Raw genomic sequence first — 11242 nt, 5'->3', positions numbered from 1 at the left:
GAAAATACAATAGCAGACCTTTTAATTATCCTAATGCTCCGCCTCTACCTTTATCTAGACTTGATGGTGAATATGCCTTTAAATACGTAGGAGTAAATCTTTGTGGCCAAATAATGTTAAAGAATATATATGAAAATTGCGGAATTTTTAAAGCATAGATATTTGTCGCTACATGTTGTAGTACACGTTTTCTTTATTTATATTTGGTTCCCGATTGTACAGCGGAAGCGTGCATTTGAAGCCTTTGTAAATTTATTGGCGTACCTTATCAATTTCTCAGTGACAATCGCTCAAATTTTACTGCGTAAGAAACTCAAAAGTTTGCAAATATGCGACAAATTTGTTAGAGTTTCAATATTCCTGCAGTTCGTTGGGGGAGGAATATTCGAAAGATTAATTCGAATTACCAAAGAGCTTTTAAGAAAACCCTAGGAATATCAAGACTTACATACAAGGTAATGCTAACATCACTTGCCGAGATTGAATTAATAATTAACAACCGTCCGATCACGTTCACATATGAAGTGCCAGGATACGAACCGCTCACTCTATTAATTCCGTATAAATCATCTATTATACGGAAAAAAAAGTTGACATTGAATCCATGGATCTAAACAAAATAATACTCGAAAATACAAAAAAGTAAGGTTTGAAAAACAAATATTAATTGTAAATCATTTTTGGAATTTTGGAGAACAAAATATTTAACTACATTACGCGAGTTTCACATAAGTATTAAATATCAAAACTCTGGGTTTATTGTAAATATTGGCAATGGTGTGCTTATTGTGACACGAAAGTTTCTCTTTCAATATGGAAAATGGGAGTTGTTCAAGGTTTGAAACCATCATGTGATGGCCAAGTGCGAGCAGCAGAAGTTAGAATTATATCTGGTGATAAATCGTTTATTATTAAAAGAACATTAAACAAGTTATACCGGCTAGAAAATCAGAATATTCCAAGCAATTAATTGACATTACATTTTGTCCCCTCAATATTATCTTATTCTATCTACAAATGTAATACATAAAATATTCTATCTAATATATAAAATAAAAACAAAACAAAATTATATATAAATAAATACAATGTTTTATGTAATATATAGAATATTCAGGTAGAACATTGTACTTATTCATTTATATATATATATATATATATATATATATATATATATATTTTGTATTTATTTTATATATTAGATGAATCATTTTATTTATTACATTTGTAGATAGAAAAAGATAATACTGAGGGGACGATTTATAGACGAAAGAAACATTCCATTGATAAACGATACCGGGCGTGTAGCGTTAGTTCGATAACGCTGCAGCCAGTTTGGGTTCTCGCGCATGCTCGCGAAATCATAGCATTTTAACTAATGCAGCATGCGCTGAACTCTCTTTTCTCTTTGCACTCTTATCTCTTACCACTTACGCTCTTAAGCGTATCTTAACGTTTCTGCGTTTTTGAAATATTTTGATTATAGTAATTTATGTTAAGCCTCCTGAAATATATGTGTAATAATCAAATCGCACTTTTAATCTAGAGATAATACTTGCCCCACATAGTATTTTAGTCTTTTTAGGGATAGCTACTTTGATTGGCGCCACCATTTTTCTAAATTTTTCCTATATTGTTAGTCAATGACCTTTTTCAATTTATGTATTTATTTTTGAACCTTTTTTTTCGGCGCCCCTCGGAAATCTGCCGCCTGGAACAGACTGTTTTTTTTATATTTATGCTTATAAATGTCAAATAAGAATGTTTTTAGAAAAAAATGCGGTAATTGGAGCCTAGGAATCAAAACAACCAAAAAAGACCCTCACCCCCTTCATCTCCTTCATCTTATACCCCAAATGTGACAACAATAATAAATTAAAATATTTTAATAATGTTATGTACTTGCCAGTTAATAAAAAAAAAATTATTTATATTTAATTTATCGTAATTAATAAAAGAAAAATTTACATGACTGGAGCTAGAAGAAGACAAAATTAGTCTTATCATTATGGCCCGAAATTTTTTTACTACCTTATACTAAATTTAAACTCATCGATAAGTTTTAAATTTCATCTAATCACCATTTAGTCTTATGACGAAAGTTATTACCTTGTAAAATTTAAAAATGAGATACCCTTTCCAAAAACAATAAGATATTATGCGGCAACCTTTTATGTTTTGAAATAAATGTATTTAAAATAGACTCCAAATTCAAAAATGTGTGATTTTAGCTTACAATTTTTAGACTGAGAAAAGGGTTTTCTTAGTTTTTTTAAATTTGATTTTCGAAAGTTCTACATATACTTTCTTAATATAAAAAGAAACTTAGTACAGTGGTTTAATTGCCTTTAAATTTAGTTTAAAAATCACAAAATCTCAATAATGACTTTTCAAGTGTTAAAAGGTCAAAGGTTTGACCGACCATAACTAAAGAGCCCGGGTAAATAAAGAAAAGTAATTCACTTAGTATTTGGGCAGCTTTACATGAATAAAAACTTACACAATTTTACTCAAGTTTTTATTCGCATAAAGCTGAGCAATTACTCAGTGTTTTTGGAGTAAATTGCTTAACTTTATGCGAATAAAAATTTTTGATCAAAATTTGAGCAATTTTGATCAAATTTTTTGGATATCACTTTTGGGGTAACAATACTTTTGTCTGATTTTCTCAGAATATAAGAATTTTCTGAGAGGTTAAATGTAACATCAAGAAAATTCACAATTTTTAAATTAATGTTTATCTCAATTTGGAAGCCATGTTTTTGAAAATTTCTATAATATTTTTTCTGACTTTGTCAAGTTAAGGCCCTGATTTTTTTATTGGCCTTATAAAAAACGTAATGATGAATTATCGTATATTAATATAAATTCGAATCATCCCCCTCAAATTCTAAAACAAATTCCCATTTCAATTAACAATAGACTTAATCAAAACTCCTTTAATGAAAATACTTTTAACTCTTCCAAACGGGTGTATGAAGATGCTCTTAAAAAAAGCGGATTTAAAAATTTGGAGCTAAAATTTGAAACAAAAATTGCAAAAAAGCGAAATAGAAATAGAAATATAATTTGGTTCTCCATACAGAAAAATGTTTCAACAAACATTATAAAAGCGTTTTTAAAATTAGTTGACAAACATTTCCCTCCCTCTAATAAATTGCACAAAAGTTTTAACAGAAACACTATTAAAGTAACCTATAGCTGTACAAAAAATATTGAAAGAATTATAAAAGACCATATTTTTGCATTGACTAATAAAAACGATTTTCTTAAAGAAAAAAATACTAAAAATTGTAACTGCAAGCAAAAACTTGACTGCCCTATGAATGGCAAGTGCTTATCAAAAAATTTTATTTACAAATGCATTGTTTCCTCGCAAAACAATCCTGATTGTTTGATTAACATTAAATTGGCTTAACCGAGGGCAAATGGAAAAAACGTTATGCAATAACAAACAATCTTTAAAACATAAAAAATACTCAAATGAGACTATGCTGTCTACATATATTTGGCAACTAAAAGAAAAAATATTAATTTTAAATTAAACTTGTCAATCCTAACAACTGTTTACAAAGAAAATTTGAAATTATTACTCATTTATCTTATTTATAAATCAAACAAGTTTACTGAATAAAAAATCAGAATTGATTTCTAAATGCAGACATGAAAATAAGTTCCTTTTAAAAAATTATAAAAAAAAATGACCAGTCCAAATTTATCCTACTTCCAAAGAATTCTTTTCATGATTTTTTAATTATCTAATGTAGTTGATGCAACTCCCTGGTTGCAAAATACTACAGTTATTACATAAATAATTATAAGAATTCCCAACTTCCTGTGAAATAATTTTTCTATAATTTGAAATTTTTTTTATTTTTAGACATTCTTCCTGATGAACCTACTGATGGTGAAACACAGTGTTGAAGTAATCAAAAATTAGATAAGTGTTTTTACTAATTTATATATATATATATATATATATATATATATATATATATATATATATATATATATATATATATATATATATATATATATATATATATATATATATATATACATACTGATTTTATAGTGACATTTTTATATATTTAGTTATATACTATTTTTAATTTTTTTCGGCTTCATTTTTATTAATTTTTTTTATTTCATTTGTATTTATTTGTTGAAACTTGTATATTTTGTGACCTTTGTTGTTTATGAACTTGTTATTATTCATAAGTTCGTTTTTTGCCTTTTATCCAGGCTATATACGAGAGTAACCTTTTACTCAGTAAAAGGTTACTCTCGTATATAGCCTAATTATGTTTTTTTTGGTATATATATTGTTATTGATATATATATATATATATATATATATATATATATATATATATATATATATATATATATATATATATATATATATATATATAATATATATATATATATATATATCTCCGTTACAAAAAAGGTACTCTTATCTATGGGATATCCGTTACATGCTTGGATAAGATTTCTAGAGTGTCTTTTACATATATCATACCGACTCGAATTCAAAAAATTGAGAGTAACTAAAGAACAAGACAGTATAGGATAACAAAAAGAAATTTATCCAGCAATTAATGTTCAAAAGGTAGCATCTCCGAATTGATTTTCCCGCAGTTAGTGGAGCAGGAACATCTACCATCGGAAATGTTTGCAGAAAAGCATTTTCTGACCCAAAAGAACTAACCGAATTATTTGGGATCGATAAAACTGCTATTAAAATGTTCAAAAATATCTTAATTGCAATAAGTTGTCAGCAAACATGAATCCAGAGTTATTTGAGCTATACTGTAAAAAAGTATACCGTTGATATTTAGATCGGTACATAGGAACTATCATGTTCTTGTACATGATAGTTCCTATGGGAGTTTTAGCCGAGGAAGCATCTGAATGCTGAAACAAATATTACAGACGACATCGTAAACTACATGCTTGTAAATGTTCAAGACAAGAAAATTTATAAGACGTCTTTAACCGTGCAATGAGATCATCCGATCCTCTAATTAGTTCTTCTCCTTGGAATTTAGACGGACGAAGAAAATTGTGCTCAAACTTCCAAAAAAAGTAAAGAGTTTTTTAATTTTAGAAGTGGACAATAAAGAATCAATAAAACTGACAGAACTAGTAACCTCAGACTTAGAATTATCGGAACCAACAGAAATTATCAATTTAGAAAATGAAATAACAAACGATTTAGAAGCTACTAGTGAAGATTATTTGGAAAATCAAAACATTGACGTGTAAAATAAATATAGCAACATTAAATGTAAATAATTGTGAAAAATTATTACTTTAAAGAAAGTTTTTTAAATATTCTCTTTTTAAAAATTAAAATAAGTTTTGTAACCTTTGTAGAAGTACTAGTGTCCTCTTAGGTATTTATGGCCTACACAGTTTAATAATTAGGTCTGTGAGGGTAATGGGTTATCTTTACAAGTTACCTGCTTCAGCGAAACAATATAACTAATAAAAAATAATATAATCAGTTGCGCGGCTAGTTGTTCTGAGTTGTCCCTAAAAAAACAGACATTAGGGCGCAACATATCTTAAAAATTTTTCCAACATTAAATTTAAATAAAAAACAAACAAAAAAATTCAAAATTTGTACTTTTATAAAAATCTTGAAATTGGGTCAAAACGCAGCGCAGTCCAGGTATTTGAACTAAATAAGTTAATAAATTGTTAGTTTAAATGACATAAAGATAAAAAAATTAAATAAAGGTTATTACTTTCTTCAAAACTATTTTTGGCCACCCATTTGTATAAAATTACGACGCAGTTCAATGATTGCTGTGCGAAATGAGTTACTATGTTCTTGAAGAATAAATCAGATGTTTGAACTTTTGACGAAAATGTTCAAATTATGTATGACTTTTACAAGGAAGAGGAAATATTTGATGCTAAAGACATAATTATTAAACTACTTCCAGATAAATGCCTGATAAAAAGAAGTGGGAATGTTAAATGCAAAAAATCTGTTGAGGATATTCTAAAGTTGCTTCTAGACCCAATAAATAAATTACCAAATTTTTATGTTAAAAATTTATTTCGTCTTTCTCCTGTTGATACGGAGCACATCGATATCAAAGCTTTCCTTAAGGAGGTTACCTATCTCCGATCTGAAGTAAAACAATTTACAGTATTTCAGAATGAAATGAAACATTTAATGAGTGCAATGAGCAATAAAGAACCTTCTAGTACTAAATTCTAAAATGATCCTAGCAGTTCTATTAGCCTTAATATAATTGATAATACTGAAAGCCCTTCTTCTACTAGTGATAAACCTATTAAATTTACAGGGCGACCACTGATGTCAGATATTGTTAAGAAGTGCGTACATAATCTACCTGTAACCAATATAGTTGTTCATTCAAAAAAACACATTTTAGGTACATCAGACTCCAACAATAGACTTTCACCAATCTCTTTAGATAAACTGCCCAAGCGTATATTGATATTTTTGTCTCAAGATTAGATCTTTCTACAACAAAAAATGAGGTAATCGATTGCACTTATGAAATTTTAAAAATTGGTAATGATAACTTAATAAAGTGTGAGAAATTAAAATCCAAATTTATTGGTTATTCTTCGTATTATATATCTGTAGATTCCTCCCAGTTAAAAAATAAAGTCGTTGGTTTAATGTCTACTTAAGCTTGGCCTAAGGGTCTTCTGGTACAAAGATATTTTAAACCCAAAAATGGCAAATAGCAATAGTATATCGTTTTGTACATTCAACTGTCGTTCTTTTAAAAACAGTATTTTTGCAATTAAAGAATTGTATCTTACATACGATTTTGTTTTATTACAAGAGCATTGGCTATTACCTAGTAAGCTTGAATTATTAAACTATGTACATCCCGACTTTTATGGTACTGGTATATCAACAGTAAACCTATCATCTGACATATCAATTGGTATACCCTTTGGAGGGACTGCTATCCTTTATCTTAAAATTTGGCAAATAATTTTACAATCATTAAATCTTTAGAATCAAGAGTCATTTGAATAAAAGTATCTGCGAATATAGGGCCAATTTTGCTAATAAGTGTGTACATGCCAACGAATTATAATGACGAACATTGTCTCCATAACTATATGGATATATGCTCAAAAATAAAATCACTTATATTGGAAACTGATGCTGTGAACGTAGTTATTGCTGGCGATTTTAATTGTTATAATGGGTCAAGATTCTATGAAGATTTTTTTAATCTTGCTTTAGAAAATAAACTGAATAAATCTGATATAAATTGCCTTGACAATATCTGTACATATGCCAGTGACAATGGTAATATTTCTTCGTGGTTGGATCACATTCTACGCAATTCTTGATAATCTATTTATATCTATTTCGGTTTTAAACAATGTTACTGCATCAGACCATAAACCATTAGCGTTTCTGATCTCTTGCTCGTTAGCAAACTTAACCCTAACTGGCAAATTTGTGACAAAGCAGAAAAAGGAGATTCTTTATTAAAATCATTATATGTAACCCTCTATCTACTTACTGAAAATATTCCAAATGGCTACAATACAACTCACGATATTGGTTTATTCTATACTTTTAGAGCTCAGTTTACCATCTTTTCATACAATTATCTTAAACTATAGACATGCTTTTCGTATACAGTTGATAGCTTGTACCTTGGTGAATCACTCTATGCATTCACTTAATCAAAGTTTAAAATAATACTTTTCTTTTAAAAACTATGAACCTGGCACCTAATTTGTACATGCCTGTAGTCTGAAATATATTTTATTTATTTAATTATTTATATATACATATATATATATATATATATATATATATATATATATATATATATATATATATATATATATATATATATATATATATATATATATATATATACATATATATATATATATATATATATATATATATATATATATATATATATATATATATATATATATTTATATATATATATATACATATATATATATATATATATATGAATATATATATATTAATAATGATATTTAGATAAAGGTTTACAAAAATATATTTAAAATAAATACATAAACGACCTCTATGAAGCATCCAATTTGATGACAGTTATGTTTGCTGAGGACACAAATTTTATTTTATCTCATAGCGACATAACAACACTATTTACTTGTATGGACAATGAACTAATGAATTTTTCTAAATGGTTTAAATGAAAGAAACTTTCTTTCAATATTGAAAAAACAAAATGGTCTCTTTTACATTCTAACTCTAAATAACGTCTACTTCCAATCGAACTTCTTCCTCTTTTTATTGATGGCGTTCTAATTAAGAGAGCAACATGTACAAATCTCACATAGAAAAAACATTACCTGCAAAATTTCGAAAAGTATAGGTATATTTTATAAAGCAAGAAGCATGTTAAATAAACATATTTTAACTCAACTATACCACTCATTCATTCATTGCCACATAATCTATGGGAATGCGGCTTGGGGTTGTGTTAATAAAAGTAAATTAAAAACTCTTCATCGCCAACAGGAACATGCTGCACGTCTTGTTAATTTTAAAGACCGTTTTTCACGTGCGAAGCCTCTTTTTATTGAAATGAGTATTTTAAACATATTTCAACTAAATATTTTTAATGTACTGTGTTTTATATTTAAATGTAAAACTCGTACAGCTCCAGTTTCTTTTCACAATTGATATTGCTTAAAAAATATATATATATATATATATATATATATATATATATATATATATATATATATATATATATAATTTAAGAAATGATAATTCCCTTCCAGGTTTCAAAACCAATTTAGGCAAGTTTTGTATTTCTTTTCGAAGAGCGTTTTTATGGAACAATATAGTTTTGAAACATTTTGAATTTTCTTACAACTGGAACTTTTTCGCATTTAAAAGGAAATTAAAAAATATCATTCTCTCTACTGAAAACATACTTATATATTTTTAAATTTAGTTGTTTTGATTTATTTATAATGTTTTTACAAATTCTTATACCAAAAATATTTATTTGGCTATATACTCGCATATTTAAATTTCGTTTTACTAATTTTGTTTTTGTGTATCATGTTAATTTAATCTATACATTTTATACCTGTCAAGCTTTGTATTTTAAATATTTATATAAAACGTTAACTTTTACTTTTAACTTTCATTTTATAAACTTTATTTGACTGCCTAATTTATTTTATACACATTACAAAATTGTTTTAACACGTTTGGATTGTAACCGGTTCTTGATGACAAGATCATCTGATCTTCTGCAAGTCTCCGCGTTCTTATTTTATATGCAACAAAATTTGAAACTTTTTTTATTTATATGCATTTTCTTTCATTTATTTTATTGTAAAAGTTATTGTGATGAAATAAAAAAACAAAAAAAACAAAAACAAAAACAAATCCACATTAGCTTTGTTCAAAGTTATTTAAATTACGGTAATACGGCATATAAAAGCAAACTAGTACCTCTCTATCGTAAACAGAAACATGCAATACAAGTAATTAATTTAAAAAAAAAATAAGAACACACAAAGCCTTTTTTTGAACAGATGTCTTTACTAACATTTTTTGAACTAAATATATATAATGTTTTATGCCTTATGTATAATAGCAAAATGCAAAAAACTCCTTCAATTTTCTATAGTCTTCATAGATAAAAGCCAGAGTATAAATACCTGTTGCGCACAAATAGTACTCTTTTAAAGCCTTTATGCAAAACTAAGCTTAAACAATCTAAAAATACTTGTCGTGCACCTTTTATTAGGAATAAGTTTTTATTACTTAACCAAAATATCATTGACTTTAAAAACTTAAATGGCTTTAAACAAAACTATTAAAAAAAGTATTTTAAGGTATTACAATTTACATACATGACTTTTTTTAATTTTGTTCACTGCTACCTTATTATACAAAGTCCTATTTTTTAAAATACTTAAATATATTTTTCAAACATTGCGTTAGCAATAAACGTGGTAATACTAATAAAAAGTAACGATATATATTTGTATAATTGTTATCTTACATTTTAATTTAATTATAAGGTAACAATTTAACGTTAAAGTTTTGAAGATAATTTTGTTTTTATATATAAATATATATATATATATATATATATATATATATATATATATATATATATATATATATATATATATATATATATATATATATATGGCTGATGAGTGCCGCAAACGGCATGAAACTTTAAGTACCGTAAAAAAGTTGTTTTTTTTTCATCTTACTTTTTTAATTATATATATATATATATATATATATATATATATATATATATATATACATATATATATATATATATATATATATATATATATATATATATATATATATATATATATACATATATATATATATATATATATATATATATATATATATATATATATATATATATATATACAGTATCGGACAAAACGAGTGCAACCAAATAATGCTAATTTAGTTTCTTTATATAAAAGTGATAACTGTAACTGTTTAGAGACAAAGTTCTTCAAGTTTTATTCATCACAAAGTTCATTATTTGCACACGAAAATTAATAAATTATTCGAAAATATTATAAAAAGTTGATTTACTTCTGGACAAAACAAGTGCAACTCGACAAAATGTTGACCAAGCTGAACTTCGCTTTCAATGTTTCGTGGCGAATCCTTTGTTGTCGATCACAGCTTTGCATCTTTGAGGCATAGATTCGATTAGGTGATCAATGAAACTTTGAGGAATTGCTGCCTAGGTCTTTTGGATTTGTTCAAACAGTTGATTCTTATTAATTCGATTAATTCTGCGGTTGACGATCTCCCACAGGTTCTCGATAGGGTTGAGATCCGGGAATTGAGGCGGCCAATCCATCACCGATAGGTGGTGGTCTTGAAACCACTGCCCGACTACTTTTGCAGTGTGTTTCGGATCGTTGTCTTGCTGAAAAACCCATTTTATTGGCATATTCCATTCAGCATGAGGTAACATAACATCTTTCAGGATATTTTTATACATGAAACGGTCCATTAGTCCCTCGTTTCGATGTATTGGACCTAGACCGTTAGAAGAAAAACACCTCCAGACCATTACATTGCCTCCACCATGCTTCACGGTCTTATGGCAGTAACGTAAATCAAGGAGTTTTCCGGCCGGCCGACGTACACGGCAAATGCCATCGCTCCCAATGATGTTGAACTTCGATTCATCACTGAACAGAACAG

Source organism: Hydra vulgaris, chromosome 01 (genome assembly GCF_038396675.1).
Source record: "Hydra vulgaris chromosome 01, alternate assembly HydraT2T_AEP".
Lineage (NCBI taxonomy): Eukaryota > Metazoa > Cnidaria > Hydrozoa > Anthoathecata > Hydridae > Hydra > Hydra vulgaris.
Note: the sequence above shows the minus strand (reverse complement) of the source record.